This window comes from Alligator mississippiensis, chromosome 7 (genome assembly GCF_030867095.1).
Source record: "Alligator mississippiensis isolate rAllMis1 chromosome 7, rAllMis1, whole genome shotgun sequence".
NCBI classification, from domain to species: domain Eukaryota; kingdom Metazoa; phylum Chordata; order Crocodylia; family Alligatoridae; genus Alligator; species Alligator mississippiensis.
Window position 1 is genome coordinate 13,222,725 of NC_081830.1, and position 15,576 is coordinate 13,238,300.

Here is a 15,576-nt window from a genome sequence, read left to right on the forward strand (position 1 = left end):
TCATCCTTTGCACAGAGGCTAGGAATGTGGCCCCATAATTGAGGAGGATGAACTCATGAGAAAGGCACACATTGAGAAACCAATCCCCGCTTGTGCTGCACGCGACTGCCGCTGACTCCTGAGAAAGCTCCAGCCACACACTTAACCCCCTCTGCTACTTGTACAAGCTGATGATGATGACCCAGTGCAAGCCACAGGGGGATGCATGGATGTAAGCAAGACTAGATTCACATCTGAACCATTACCATTCACAAGGGCCATATCCAGCACTTGTTGTGAGCAGTGCCATTGAAATAAGGTTAGATGAGCATCCAGTGGATGCAACAAAGATCAGAATTGGGTGCAGCGGCAGCAGCATGCACCTGAGTGCCCACTTGTACTGTTATTACTTGTATTCATGCAAAACATTCCTGTTCTCACTGTGCAGCATTGCACATACTCTAACTGGTAAGGTAGAGGATGCACACAACAATACAGTAGCATTACATGCAGTCTGCAATGGTGACGTCAAGGATGCAAATGGAGACCAGATCTCCTGTCAGCTCCAGTCCCTGGCACTTGGAGAGACTGGCATGTCATACCCAAGGCACTGTGGTGGGTGCTCTTAGGAGAAGAGCTGAGGAGCTTGGCTCTGGGCTCTTGGGTAGGAATAACCAACCTAGATAATGCTGGGCTCTCCCCATGCTTCTTCCAGAACCATACCACCTTCTCCATCTACCCAAAGTTTCACAGGCCACATATTTCCTTTTGTTCTCACCACATCCTTCAAATGGTCCAGACGTGACAGCTGGCTGCCCTGCTCCCTGTACCACCTACCACTGCCACCCAGCCTGACCTTGGCAAGGCTACCTGGGCTGGAAGGCAGAGGGAGGAGGTGCTTGCTGTTTGCCTGGTGGCTGAAAGGCTCCTTTTATTAGTAGGGCTGGCTGAGAGGGAACAGGTCAGAAAAGCAAAAATGCAATTAAACACAGGGCCCAAGGGTCAGGATTCACCCCCAGTGCCAAGGCCAGACAATTCAGCATAACACCCATGTATTGCTACTTGGGACCAGATCCTGCCAACACTGACTTCAGCTGAGCTGTGCTGCTTTACACCAGCTGAGGGTTTGCCTAGGCACTGTGCTGACTCATTGCACAAGGATTAATTTCACACCCCTTGACCCATCCCCATCCCCATCCTTGGCCCTCTGTCTGTCTGTCCTCATGCACCTTGACTCTGTCTTTTCACACAACTCCTGTGTCTCAGTGATAATGCAAGCATCCTGCATCATCTCTGCTCTGCATCATTTCTTACACCATAGTTTGCACAGCATAACCTCAGCCTGTGCACACTGCAAAATGTCTCATTTGCTCACAGCTCTCAGTGCATCACTGCCCTTCCTTAAAGCCAGGAAAGTCCCGAACTGACCTAGTCTCAGGCAAGCATTCTTGGGGGGGCAGTGGTGGGTCACCTCTCCATCTGTCCACCTCCATTCAGAGCCGAGAGCAGACAACAGAAAGTAGCCTCCTCATTCAGCCGAGTCCCAGGGTTATTTAACCCTGAGGGCATTGAAGTGCACTGGCTGCCATGGAACAGTTCCAGCCTCTCGCTATGTAAGACCAGGGAGAGAATGGAGCTGAGGCACGAGGCATCTGCAGACAGAGTAGATTTGTGGGATGCTCGTGGGGCGACCTCACCGCACTAAATTTAGGCTTCACGCCATTCGAAGACTAGTAGCTACTGTCTACATAATCCGAAGGAGCTGTCTGTGTGTAACCAGAACTCAGTCATTAAAGAACCACTCCTGCCCTAGGATAAACATATAGCAACACTTTCCCCTCCGTCAGGGGCTCGTCCTTGATTTCTGCAGCCAACATCACTCTCACATTCTCTTAATAGCTTTCCTGCTGCCTGTCTATGCCAGATCTGGCTGGCATCTATTTAGAGTGCTATGTGAAGCATCTCCCTCTGTGGTTTTGCGTTGTGCTACACTTTGGCCGTGGTGATGATTTAATGAGCAATAGGGCCACTCAGAAATAGCTTGTACTGACCTGCCCCCAACTAACAAGGTGGCCCAGCGCAGGAGTTATTTTGGTGCCAGGTCTCATCTTTATTCCTCCCTCTTCCTTTTGTTTTCGCTCCTCTTGCACGTCGTCCCTGTCAGCTAGCTTTGCTTCTGTGGGGGTGGGTCAAGTTGTTGTTGATGATGTTGGGTTTGACGTGGGGTTATTTTTATCGTCCTTGCAATCTTAGGGTGAAATTCAATCATTTGCACAAGTCTGGCATGGGAGCTAGGGATCATGCAAAGCTGTAAACTAGGATCTGGGTTGTGGGCCAAAACAGTTCTCACTTAACCCACTATCAGCTCAAAGGAACTCATGTTTTGCGGTAGCACCTGGGGCCCATTTGGGTTTGGGTCTGCTCAGACTCCTTGGAAGAGACCGGTCCCATTCAGAAGAGCTTAGCAAAACCAACGAAGGAAGGATTATTAGCTGTGTTTGAGAGGTAAAAGAGAGGTGAAAGGCCCTGATGTTCAGCACTGCTTAGCATTGGAAATAGTCTAAACCAGTGGGGTTTTGACCTTTTGGATCCCACAGTCTCCCTCCCCCTGCCTTCCCACCCCAACTCAATTAAATCCATGAGAGAATACCTTGGAGGGTCTGTGTCTGTTCCCATGGATGTGTGTGAAAAATCCCAGCCTAGAACGAAGGGGAATGGGAGGGAGAAAAATTACTTTTCTAAAAGGGACTGAGGTACCAGGTATCTTCCACTGGTCTGAGAGGTGAGTGGGACAGGGGGACAGAGCCCCTCACAGTATCAGTCCTTCTAATTAAAATGCTCTTGCCAGCCACAGTGCATCCCAGTTGCCTCCTGGCAGGTGCTGGGAACCTCCCAGACATTCCCACTGCAACAGGAGGATTTAATGCTGTGCTAGCCTAATCAGGGTGTTTCATGCCACCCCCATGAAGCCAACTGGAGGCAGTTTGGATGTACTGTAGGGCTGTTTTTTTGGCCTAAGGCTTGGAAACAGCAGGGCCTCTCTTTTCTGGGATGTCACCATGCTCCATTACTATGGCGACGCTTGATTAGGCCCGACTAAGTGAATGCTGCCTTGTCACCTCAATGCTGTGGGAAAGGCTTTAATTGAGCGGTTTCGTTGAGGGGGATTTTGGTGCCAAAATCTTAGGCAGGCATTATGTGAGGCCAAAGAAACCAGTTGGCTTGAGACTGCCCCTGGGGATCTGCAATCTGTTGGGATGTGTGTTAAGTGAACTCATGCTGCCAGTGGTCCCTCAGGCTTCACATTCTTCATTGAATTGCAGAAGGGCACCTGAGTAAATAAGGTTGAGCCACAGCACCTACAGGCCAGCTCCATCATATGGGCACAACTGGGGTTGGTGGACTGTTGCAGAGAAGGACAATTTGCAAGGTTGCAGGTTCAACCCACACAAACGATCCACCCCAAAGTAATCAAGGGGCAAGAACGAGCTAGCTCTTGGAGCCAGAGGCATTGAGAGGCTTTTGGAGCTTTTAAATTGAGTTAGGACAGGACAGCTTTAACACTATGAAAAAGGTTGCAGGAAAGAGGATGGGGATAAATTATTTTCTATGCTTGTTGCCGAGCGGCCAGAAAAAAGTGGGCTTATACTGCAGGAAGGGGAAGGTGGGGTACACATTGATAAGAACGTTCTAACTCTGAGGGTGGTTCAGCAAGGGAAAAGATTACCTAAAAGGCTGTACAGTCCCCATCACTGGAAGTCTTAAAATGCAGGCTCGACAAGCACTCGTCCAGGGTGGTTCACACAGGGATGATCCTGCATTGAGCAAGGAGTAAGGCTAGCTGATCTCCTGAGGTCCTGTCCAGCCCTATTTTTTTTATAATTCTATTTCCATGAGCAGTAAATACCCCTGTCAACTATGCTAATACACTTGCACTCCTACATGGTGCTCTCCTGCAGAGTCACAGCACCCAGTTACTGGCAGTTCAAAAAGCACCATGCAGAGCTAGTTTAACCAGTCTGAAGAAACCAGCACCTATGTTCCGCCAACTGGGCTCCCAGCACAGACATCCTCTCTCCAAGTGTGTTCATAGTCTTTAGCATTTGAGGCTTCAGTCTTGCTTCAGCAAGCGTTGCAATATATGCGGCGCCTGGCACCTCAATCTCATGGGCATCCTGGACTTTTATAAATGTCTGGTCCATTGTCTTGCATAGTATTTGACTCTCTTGTTCTAGTGACTGAACGTGTTCTCTTTCAGCTTGCACCCAAGATTGTAACCACTCTCTCTTTGCACTCATAACTGCCTCTTCAGCTGTGCTGACTTCTAAAAGAGTTTTCAGGGACTGTACCTGTTCCCCAAGTTGGTCCTTTTCCACCTCCACTCTTTGCACCTGGGTTCACAACCTGTCACACTCTTCAGTTCTGGCTTTTACCTCATTTTCAAGGGACTGCTTCTGGTCCTGCAACGCATGGTAACTTGCCATATATTATTTCACTTTCTCCATTTCTTTTAAACCATCTTTCCTGCCTCCTCTGCCTGGGTATGGCTTTCAATCAGCTTGTCTCGCAGCTCTTCTGCAAGGTGTTCTGCTTGCATGCATCTCTGTTGCCAACTCTCCAATTCCTGGTGTAACTCTTATATCTGGTCCTCTTGGCTGTGCAGTTCTTTTTGGAGGGCTCCTGTAAGGCCCTTTGACACTTCCACTTTCCGTAGCACATCCTTCTGTTCCTCTGTCTGGGCTGTGCAGGCTTCAGGAGACCCTGTCATCCATGCTGTCATCTCCTTCTGCATCTTCTCTTCCCACTCCCGGCTCTTCTGAGCCTCATTCGCGATGAGCTGTTCAAGTGCTCAAGTTGTCTCAGCCTCCACAGCTATTAAGTGCCTGACTTCTTTGGACCCTCCTTCTTTCTTGCTGGCTTGTACCCACAGCTGTAAAGCAGCCACCTTTGCCTTGGTTTGCTCCTTCTGGGACTTCACCACGTCTAACTCTCACTCTAACTGGGCTGCTTTTTCCTCTACTTTATCCACCCACAATAGCTAGGTGAAGTTTTCTTGTTTCAGCCCCTCCACAGTCTTTGCCAAGATTAGCTCCAGGCCTTGCTTCTTTTCTGGCCAAGACCTAAAATCTTCTCTTTTAAAGTCTCCTACAATGGTATTTTTCCCCACAGCTCTTCCTCCAGAGCTGTGGTGCTGCTGTCATATGATAAACCCCTCTAGGTCTATATTCTGGCCCAAAGGGTCGTTTCCCTAATTAGGGACGCTGGGTTCCTCCCTGTATACGACTGTGATGCCCCTAGGGCTCTGTGACTGTGTCAATCCTGCCCTATGGGCATCCTTTTTCTCGCCTGCCAAGTCTTGCTGGTAACTGTAACAAATAGGAAGGCTGCCCTCGAGTTTGTTTGGACATAGTTTTGATGGACCCCACTGAACCGTGTGGGTTCCTAGACCCCTTTTCTGGGTCCTGCTCTCAGTGGATACCTCACGGGACACCCTCAGCCTTATGAGCTAGATGCATGGCTCCAAAACCACCCCTTTACCACGTCCCATGCCTCGCAGGTGGTATTTAAACATTTTCCCTCTGAGACCTTAGTTTAGCTTGGCCTCTTATCATCGCTGGGCTCGCCGTAGCCCCTTTGTCTCTGCGCCCCAAATGAGGTCTCCTTCTCCCCGATAGCCTTAGCCCAGTCCAGTGGTTTAAATAACAACAGAACACACAAGCCCCTGGGCAATACTGTAATGAAAACAGTGCAGGGTGCACCCTGTCCCTTTAAAAGAGGCAAACTTCTCCCCAAGACTTAAGTACTTTGTAGCTCAGGGTGGGAGCTCTATTAGTCCTGTAAGCAGCATATCAGGCAGCAGCAGCATTTCTGGGCGGTTCTTTTCTGCAGGCTCCTTCCCCTGGCTACTTCCAGAGAACTAACTCCTGCTGGCCTCAGCCCTGGGGTTTATATGTGCCCCAGGCCCTGCTGCCTTCTGGTCAGCTGACCCGGTGCAGGCTAATTCCCTCATTAGCCTGCTGCCATAGTAACCTGCATCTGCCTGGCTGCTAGGACCCTCTCTCTAGGAAGTTCCTGCCCTTAAAGGAGCAGGCACCTTAGTGCCCTGCGACAACTCCCCTCTCTAACTGAAGGGCATGTTAGCAGGGCAGGTGCACTGTGGGGCGAAACTGCCTACTGCATGCAGTTTCCTCCTTCCTCTATAGAGTAAAGCCGAGACATGGCTTAAGACTTAACTATATACAAATTTATCAATATATATATTCCATTTTTAACTCTTCTTATAAGACATGGGAACTACGTGCAATATAGATACAACTTATGCAAATACTCTGGATGTAGGTGAGGGGATCTGGAAAGCAAAGGTCTCCAGTGAACATCATGTAATCTTCTACTCTAATGAAGTATAAATCTATAAAGCATGAGGTGCAGGATTCACAAAATATAAGACACAGGGCAATGGAAGGACAAACTTAGATTCTCAAGAAAACAAAAAGAATAGTTCGGGTTACCCTGGAGCAATAGTGGGACCCCAAAGATAAGAAGAGGGGAAAAAGTGATTCTCAGTGCTCTTTAGGCCTTCTGCAATCCAGCTTGAATAGCCCATGGAGAGAGCCTCCAATAAACCCAGAGAGCCCTGCTCCTTCGGGGCTTCTCCTCCAGCAGCCAGTCCCAAATGATGGGGGTGGGGAGATCCCTCCTCTCCTGTGGAAATCCCCTTCCCCTGTAGCTTGCAGCTCTCCCAAGATCCGGTGAGGCCAACCTTGCCCTCCCTGGGTGAGGCACCTCCTTCCTCAGCTGATTTGAGCCCTGTGCACAGTTCCATGCACCGGTGGCCCTGCTTTGCACCAGGGATTGGAGTCCCAAGCTACCTTGTATGGTGCCAGGGTCTCCGTCTGCTCCCGGAAGCTCTGTACACCGCCTGTGTACCGTGTTGCTGGCCTCGCACGGGGTACTAGAGACCCAAGCAGCTCCAGAATCCCAGCCCGCTCCCAGACCTTCTGTGCACTGACTTGTGCACCACATGCCTGGCCTCTTGCCAGGGCTTGTAGACCCGAGCTGCCTCGTGCAGCTCCAAGGGTCTTGGTCCTTCTGGGACCCTCTGTGCACTGACCTGTGCACCGCTCGCTGTGCCCCCTCGCAGTGGGGCTGGGGGATGCAGCCGCTTCACCACTCCCTACCTAATGAGGAGGCTTTGGGCTCTTCCGGGACAACAGCTTTGCCTTGCTGGCCAGCTCTGCCAGCTCTCCTTCGCCCTCTTCTCCATCCCTCAATGCAGCTGCCCGTGTGCTGGGCATGCTACCTTTTTATTCCCTTTGGGGGCTCCACCTCCGGATTGAAAATGGACCAGTTGGAGAGAGGGGGGTGTTGGTCCCCTTTCAGGGGACACTTGGTGAACTAAGCAATCCATTTACTGCACAACTCAACCATCAAGAGCAGAAAAGCAGTTGGGTTGGGTTGGAGCCCAAACAGATTTGTTGTACATGTATTTATGTTGCCAAACAGTGTGAAAATCCAAAAGATTTATTCTACCCAATCATGCCAGGGGGTTGCAAGTGGCTCCACACGAATTAGGTGACCCTAGGCTTGATTTCATCCTCTACCCCAAGTTGTTGGGTCTCCACAGTTCTGAATGGTGGAATTGTTCAGCATCCCTGCAAGTCAAATTCCAGGTAGATGCCTTTTGAACTTGGAGTTGCTTATTATGAGTCTGATCTTACAAAACATTCAGAATCAGAATTCAGGAACTGAAAAAACAACCCTACTGAAACAAATGGGACCAGTCCAACGGGAAGCCTAGCCAAGAAGCACATATACTACATGGCCATTTCTCTACTAGTCTGTAAGACACTTTTGCAGAGATTTTGCGTGGATGTCTACTGTGAGGCAGGATTTTGAGCTGAAGGGTTTTGGTTGAAGGAGGAAGTCAGCGTGGTTACATGCCACTTAGCACTGGTTTTGGTTAGGCAGCAGCTTATTATTAATATGGGAGAACACCGCATGCTTGCCAGGGGTAATCATATGTATTTATTTAAGCTGGTGCCCAGCAGCATTTTTTTTTTTTGGTTTCTGATGGAATAAATGTTAATAAATACTAGTTTGCTAAGAAGCTGTATTATTGTTACTGCTCCAGTTTTGTAACCAAGGAAAATTACCAGTTGTTACCTCTTTGGGTTTGGAGGTAGAGCTGAGCAAAACATCTCAAAACCCAATTACTACATATATGTACTTAATTTTTTTTAATCACCCTTTCCCCCTGTTTGGATGCATCTCTTTGTGCCTGGAACTTACAGGGAGACAGCAGAGGATCTGTTCTCCACTTCAGTGCCATTTATAATTTATTTTGGGCACTTAAGTAGAGGACCTAAATGGTGGATTTGGATTATTTTATGCAAAGACTGCTTCCCTCTCCATGATTACTTTTGCAAATAAGTTTGCTGGCAGAAATATCCCAAGGAAACAGAACATTTTAAATTAATCTTAGAGGATTTAGATTAGATTATAATACCAGGAAGGTCTGACTGTGTTCATTCAGCCTGACCTCCCATTAAACTTCTATGGGACCTCCCTGAGCTGATGCCCAACATAGAAATGCAAATCAGAAAATGGGGTAGAGAGGGTCCCAAGAGACTACCCTGTCCCACGACAGCTAACCAGCCTGTTCTGAATATTCAGTATCAAGGACTTGCAGTGAAATTCTGAGAATGGGCCACATATTAACAAACATTTCCTTGAAGGTACTCAGCGTTGACTTCAGTGGAGGGGGCTGACTTTGCATCCACTGAGCAGTGAAGCCAACTAGGTCATATGCCAACTTGGAAAGTTGGTGCATACCTCTAAACAGCCCCAGAGGAGGTTTTCTAGTGGGTTTTAGTTTATTTTTTCCATGCTGATTCCCTCACAGGCTGGAAGGAAGTCTGATACCCTGGGAAATCACAGGCACTGTAAGTTCTCAGCCAGAGAACTAGATTCTCCACCTTGTGCAAATTGCCCAAAGTTACAGGCATTTGCATCCACTGAGGAACTGGCCCATGTACTTCCCTGATGCTGCACACAGTGCCAGTTTTCTGTTGGCCGGGTGACATCCCTGACACACGCTTGACAGCCAGAATTCCTCTGACTAATGCCTAGCCAGGGTCTCATGAAACCAACACCACAGCAGGCAGGGAGGGAAACAGGAGTAGTGCCCTCAGCTGGCCCAGTCCATTGAGCAGGATCTCACAGCGATGACATATGTCATTGGTTATTCCTGGGCGTGCAGAATGCTGCTGTGCTTGCCCTACGGGGGTCTCTGCTATTCCCGTCTGCTGTGTAAGTGCATGGCTAGAATAACAATGGGCTTTTCAACACTGGCATGCCAATTATGCGACATGCCCTCAGGTTGCAGAGGCGCTGTGCTTGGGCAGCAGGTCATTTGGCCTGTGTTTCCACAGGGCAGTGTTTACATAGCACAATTTTGCCCTCATGGATCTGTTATTGATTTTGCACTGTCAAATTGGGCCAGGAACTGCACAAACTCATAACAGATAAGTAGCTCTTGCCCCATGGAGCTTGTAGTCAAAGCAAAACATGTTACACACCTAATAGTACAATAGAGCTGTGGTGGGCTGGGCATGCTCACTGCACCACAGCTCCATTCACTAACTAAGCCAGAAGAGAAATCCAATTAGCAAAGCTCATCTGCAACATCTCAGGTAATGAATAAGAAGTGCAGCAAGCATCCTCCAACTCAAACAGACACGTACTAGTGGAACGTTATGTGGGTTTCATTAGAGTAGATGCATACATTGCATTACTCCTGCTGGAAGGGAAGAAACCCAGTACAGGGACAGGAACAAAAAAAATGCTTCTTTTTTTAAAAATTTCAAGTCTCAGGCCAAATCAGCCAAATCAATTCCAAATTCTATCGACTGAGCAGAGCTCAGTTGTTCAACTCTGTTTCCTACCTCCCTTCCAGCCTGGGGCTTTATGCTCCCAAATTCATGGCAGGTATCCTATAGGTCTGAAACAGACATTGCATAAACCAGTTTGACCCAAATCAGTTAAGTCTCATACTACATTCAACCAGGTTTATCTTAAACCAGTTTCAGCCATTTTTGAAACTGGTTTATGTGCACTGAACTTATGTTCTGTTACAGGTTTAAACCAGTTTCTGAGCATTTAAACCAGCTGATGTGTAATGTCTGTCCCTAGCCTTGGAGTTCAGATGCCCCCTAGCTCGCTTGCCCCTAACTAAAAGGCTGAAGGAGAGAGCTAGAGGGAAAGCCCAAGAGCAATTCTCCATCACCATAAACTGTGTAGTCAAGATTGGAGGCATTGTAGCCTCTCACAGGGGTCAGCCTGCCTGTCCACTTTGATCATGATTTCTGCAAAGAGCTGCCGGTGATAAGCAAAAGAGCTTCACAAATCACCGGTCTTTCTCCAGGACCCTAGGAGCAGAGTGAGTGAAAAGTCAGCCTTGTACCCCTCAGCGTTCACCCAGCGTTTCTGAAGCCTGCCTAGCCTAGGAGGAGTTGTACAGCTGTCTTCGTGTCTCATTCTCCCTCACTGATCAGACCCACACATGCACAGTTACACCCTTAAGGGTACAACACTTGGAGATGAAGTTCTCCCAATCAACCTGGAAACAGCAAAGTGGATTACTATCTTTGTGAAGATGACCTGAGGAAGTGCACTTGATGCTAGAAAGCTTGTCCCAACAGCTTTCTGAAACATATAGCTGGCGCAATAATAGATAATCACTAAAAATCCTTGCCTCTAGTCTTTGTGAAGTATTTTTACATAACCACCCTGCATTCAATCATGATTTGTCCACTTTCTTGGGATAGATTTATATGTAGTGCCGCCTGCTGGGGAAGACAGGGATGGGCCAACATCAAGTAGAGGGAGTCATTTCGATCTTGTAACTCCTGTATACAGAGGTAACAAGTAATCATAATACACAGACCTGGAGCATTTCTGAAACATGGGGAGTTCTAGATATTTCCAGTTTGCTTTGCTATGTTTAGCAATCAGGTGAATTGGCATAACTCCGTGACTTCATTACTCTCTCTCCTTGTCTCTAGGTTCTCATAAATTTACCCATCATAGGGTTGTGCTCTGAATACCTTTGTCATATTTAATCACAGAGGTGATTAAATATCATATGGATATAATAATGATGCTGAATTTCAGCCGTTTTTGGATTTTAAACTTCACTGCAGAACTACAAGGAAGTTTTTTTACCTCCCTGCCTCCCATCTGACATCTTCAGGGAAGGAATTCTACCTGATCACTTCATCAAAGAGCTACTCAACACAGCTCACAAAGACACTCTCGTGGACCCAGAGGGACAGACTTCCATCTTCAGCTCTCTCCGTGCAAAAATGAAGTTTATTTCCTACCTATGGGGACTTTTTACCATCTTGTACCATCTACACTTTTCCCAGAGCCTGACGAAGGGACTTTGATCCCAAAAGCTTGCAGAAAAGGACAGTTTTCTTGCCATTTTCCAGTTGGTCTAATAAAAGGTATCATTTTGGAACCAAGAGTTCTAGTTTTTTGTATGTTTGTGATATTTCAACACTTGATCCCTCCTGCTTGTGGGGAAAAACTAGGCATACATGCTGGGGGGCATATTTTGTGCCCAGGGGCCAGCAGCATTGGCGGGGGTGACCGGCATGGCCCTGTATACTATATGTTTGGTGTGATAATTCTGTAGAGGGGTGATCAGATGTGCTATTCAGATGAACTCCTTTAAAAAGCCAGTTCTGTGGTTGGGACCTTTTTATGCCTTCATGCAACCTAGAGGGCATTTTGATGGATAGGGTTCCTTATGCTGTAAATAGGTGTTAATTATGTTCCCAACAGCACAGCTTTGCAAGAAGGAGCTGGACTTTGACACAGTTTAAGACTCTGAAGCATGCATGTGCTTATCAAATCCAACACGCCCAGGCTCCTGATGTACCTGTGAGGCCCCTGGAGTTCATCCTCCAGGCCTGCGATTTCAGGCCACCATTCCCCTGAGGAAAAGGCAGCAAAGGCACTGCCCCCAAGGGCTCCATTCACATACAGCTCACTGCGGAGATGTCCCTGATATTATGTGCTATTCCTTAACAGCTTCCTTATCAAAGCTCTTTGTAAACTAATTAGGTCTTGGTACCTTTTGTCGGGGCACATTAACCCCTAGTTGTCCCGATGTTATGAACGCAGCACAATTAGGCGCACAAAGTAATTATGCACAACTCAGAGGAGCCAGGTTATGACCTGATCTGGCTTCACAGTGCCTGGCTTTAGTTACTAATCAGTGTTTCCTTTCCAATATTACAGGAGTGTAGGTTGTTAAGACCCTATTCTTAAAAAGATCTTCCCAGAGCCACCCATCCTAGCCTTCAAACAAGCACCGAGCCTCGCTAACCTCATCACCAGAAGCAAAATTCCTCAAGCCCAGAACACACCAAAAAGATCCAGACCGTGCCAGGACAAGAAATGCAAAACCTGCCAACACATCTCCACCACCCCCACTATTACTACACCCCACAACAGAGCCATCGGCATCCCTGGATCTTACAGCTGCACCTCCAGGAATGTAGTATACCTCATCCAATGGACCAAACGCCCTGATGGAAGATATGTAAGAGAGACCAGACAACAACTGCGCACCTGAATGAACGCACACCGGAAATCTATCAAAGACAGAAACACCCAATTACCGGTGGGGGCACATTTCTCACAAGAAAACCACTCTCTCTCCAATCTCTCAGTCTTGATCCTCAAAGGAAACCTATGCAACACTTCCCAGAGACGCGCCTATGAACTCCACTTCATCAACCTCCTGGATACTAAAAATCATGGACTAAATATAGACATTGGATTTATGACACGTTATAACCTGCCTGACATCTGACTCCCCAGGCATCTCTTCACTTTCATCCCCCTTCTCTCCCCCCTCCCCGCTGTCTCACCCATTGACTCCTCAGTCTACATTTTCCCTGACTACCTGTCTTGTATGCAGCCCAGCCCAGCCCCTGGCTTCTTTACTTGTCATTTCATCCAGGAAGAGCACACACCAACTGCTGAAACTTCCTTAGCCTGACGAAGGGTTTTTGAACCCAAAAGCTTGCTTAATAATTGTTTTCCAACTATTTGGGTTAGTCTAATAAAAGATACTAGATTCACCCAAGGAACCTTGTCTCCTTTCCAATATGTAATTGGAATGGTGGTTAGCTTTTGGATAAAGGGCCTGCTTTTTTCCATAGCCTGTGGATCCATGACTCTAAGCTGACTGAGAAGTTACCCCATAAAATGCATTTGAAAGCAAAGAGTAAGGATTTAAATAAATCCGTCTACCCATCAGCCAGAGGACCATAGTAGACTTACATGTTCCAGGGCATTGTCTCTGTTAACTGTCACTGGAGGAATTCTCTTAGCCAAGTGCCAGGAATATTGCTTCCTATAATCAGAGCTGAAGATGAAACAATGCCTTAATGGAAAAAAACATAGAAGAAAAATCTTCCAAACATGATGGCTGGCAGTATTTGACCTTTGTGAAATCCATGAAAGAAAATTTGGGAGACAACATGCATATGGTCATTGGAGGGGAATTCCCAATGAGTATTCAGGAAATGTTGGGGGATTTAATTTCTGTTCATGAAGCTCAAGAAATGGGACTCTGAGTTATGTTCTAGTTTAGGTGGCTGCTTCTGTACATCAGAGTCCTGTTGTGGGAATTCACTGGGTCATCTGCAGTGGTGGCTATAAGAAAGGCACTGATCATACTCTCCGGCCATTAATTCCATGTATAGCTCCAGGAAAAATGTCCACCCTAATTTAAACCTGTCAGCTGAGAGCCACCCAAGTCACTGCCAAGTGTTCCCACAGATGAGAATATTGCCTAGTGATGGAGGAGGCCTGGTGTGTCTCCTGGGGTCTCCCACCCAATCCACAGCCCTGATCCTGCTGTGTGATGTAGGCAGGAGGTCTCACACAGAAGCCTCCCAATGACAAGTCCTGCTTTGCTCTGTCAGGGGGAGTTTAGGCTTGGAATTTTACTGGGAGTGGGGTTAGATTTTGCAGTAGTACCCTGGCTTTCTGCCCAGTGTCTGTCTGAGTGTTTATAATACTCCCGTCACTGAGTTGTGCTAGGCTGAGGAGCGGGGGCCTGCAAAGTTCTGTCTTATGCAAGCGTATGCACATTTGCATGCACACACACACACACACACACACATACATGGGTGAAACGCACACTTAAATAAAGCTCTGTCTAGCTCTAGGCTTCCCCTGGCTGCTTTCTTGGCTAGACAAGGGCAAGTAGCCATTAGCAAACAGTGGAGCAGAAATAAAACCTCACACCCATTGTGTCAGGGAAGATACTTTGAAGAATGTCTGGACCACCCTGAAGCTGTGGAGGAGATGAGCCAAGGGAGGTGTGCAATCTCTTGACCCTGGGATGAGCCTGACCAGCTGGTAAGGGCCGTGGGAAAAGACAGAGAGTGAGCATGGGTGTGAGCACCACACAGCGAAAGTCTGAGAGACCCAGGGATGGGCTGATGCACCTTGAGCCAGCTCACTCCTATGGCTTTCAGGGAGTACTTGTTACCCAGGGGTCTCAGCCACCACATGCTCAAAAGCTAGGGGAGAAATTTCTCCCTGGGACTTCTTGTCTTCACCAGTACTGCTATCATTTTTTAGGGTAATCCCAGTTAGCCAGACAGCCCTGTCAACTGACAGAGGATCATGTCCTGTAGTAGCTCTGAGGGCCAGGAGCCTGATGACCCTGGTGTGGCTGACTCCAGCTAAGCTGCTTTAGCTTCAACTGAGTACAGCCCCTGCCCCTGCTGTACTTCAGTCTGGCGTGTGGTTCACAAACCAGGCTGTGGTTTCTGGCCTTGCCAGGCTGTGTCCCAGCTTCTCTGCACCTTCAGGAGTCCCCCCGCCCCTGCCCACTCCAGGCCTATAAAGGTGGTTTACTCCATTATTACGGGGCTGTGTCTGCGAAGTACTTCAAGGGCATAGAAGGCAATGTCAGCGCTCACACCTTTATTTCAGTTTACCGCCAAGTCAGCCGCAGGTATTAAGTGACTAGATCCAGGCTGAGCAGCATATCAGTGTCAGCCCTCTGCCGAGAACCCAGGCATCCTGATTCCCACTCACATTTTCTAGCCCAGTGATTCTCAACCAGGGTGCCATGGCACACTGGGGTGCCTTGAGGTCCTTTCAAGGGTGTTGCAGGGTACCACACAGCATTAGCACTGTTAGGTGTGCAAATACGATTCACAAGATAAACCCAACGATTTCAAACAGGAAGTGTCAAACCATTCTCCCCTGTTGCAATTATTCTGAGTTCTTTGAAACAGCAGAATAGCTCTATTATTTTTCTGTAGTCAAAAAACACATGAAAGTGAAGGGCTGACAGTTTCTGAGGGGTGCCTTGAGTCTACTGAGAAGTGTCTTGAGTCTATGAAAGGGTGGCTTGAGTCTGAAAAGGTTGAAAACCACTGCTTTAGCCAGTCAGTCACACCCCATTCCCAGCTCTGCATCACGGCTCCCAGCTGTAACCATCCCTTCCTTGATGGAGAGCAGGTCCTAGAACTATTTTTCTGCCATGAGAGGACAGAGGTC

At 47.8% G+C, this 15,576-nt stretch overlaps 1 long non-coding RNA gene across 2 annotated transcripts in view; it reads left to right on the top strand.

The window, feature by feature from the left end:
• LOC106740297 (uncharacterized) overlaps positions 1 to 13,311 on the top strand; it is a 43,022-nt gene extending 29,711 nt beyond the window's left edge. For both annotated transcript variants that reach the window (XR_009463337.1, XR_009463338.1), the window contains 2 exons: positions 11,043 to 11,486; positions 12,286 to 13,311. This is a non-coding gene — a long non-coding RNA (uncharacterized LOC106740297). The remainder of the gene's footprint in view (positions 1 to 11,042; positions 11,487 to 12,285) is intronic.
• The last annotated feature ends 2,265 nt before the right edge of the window (positions 13,312 to 15,576 follow it).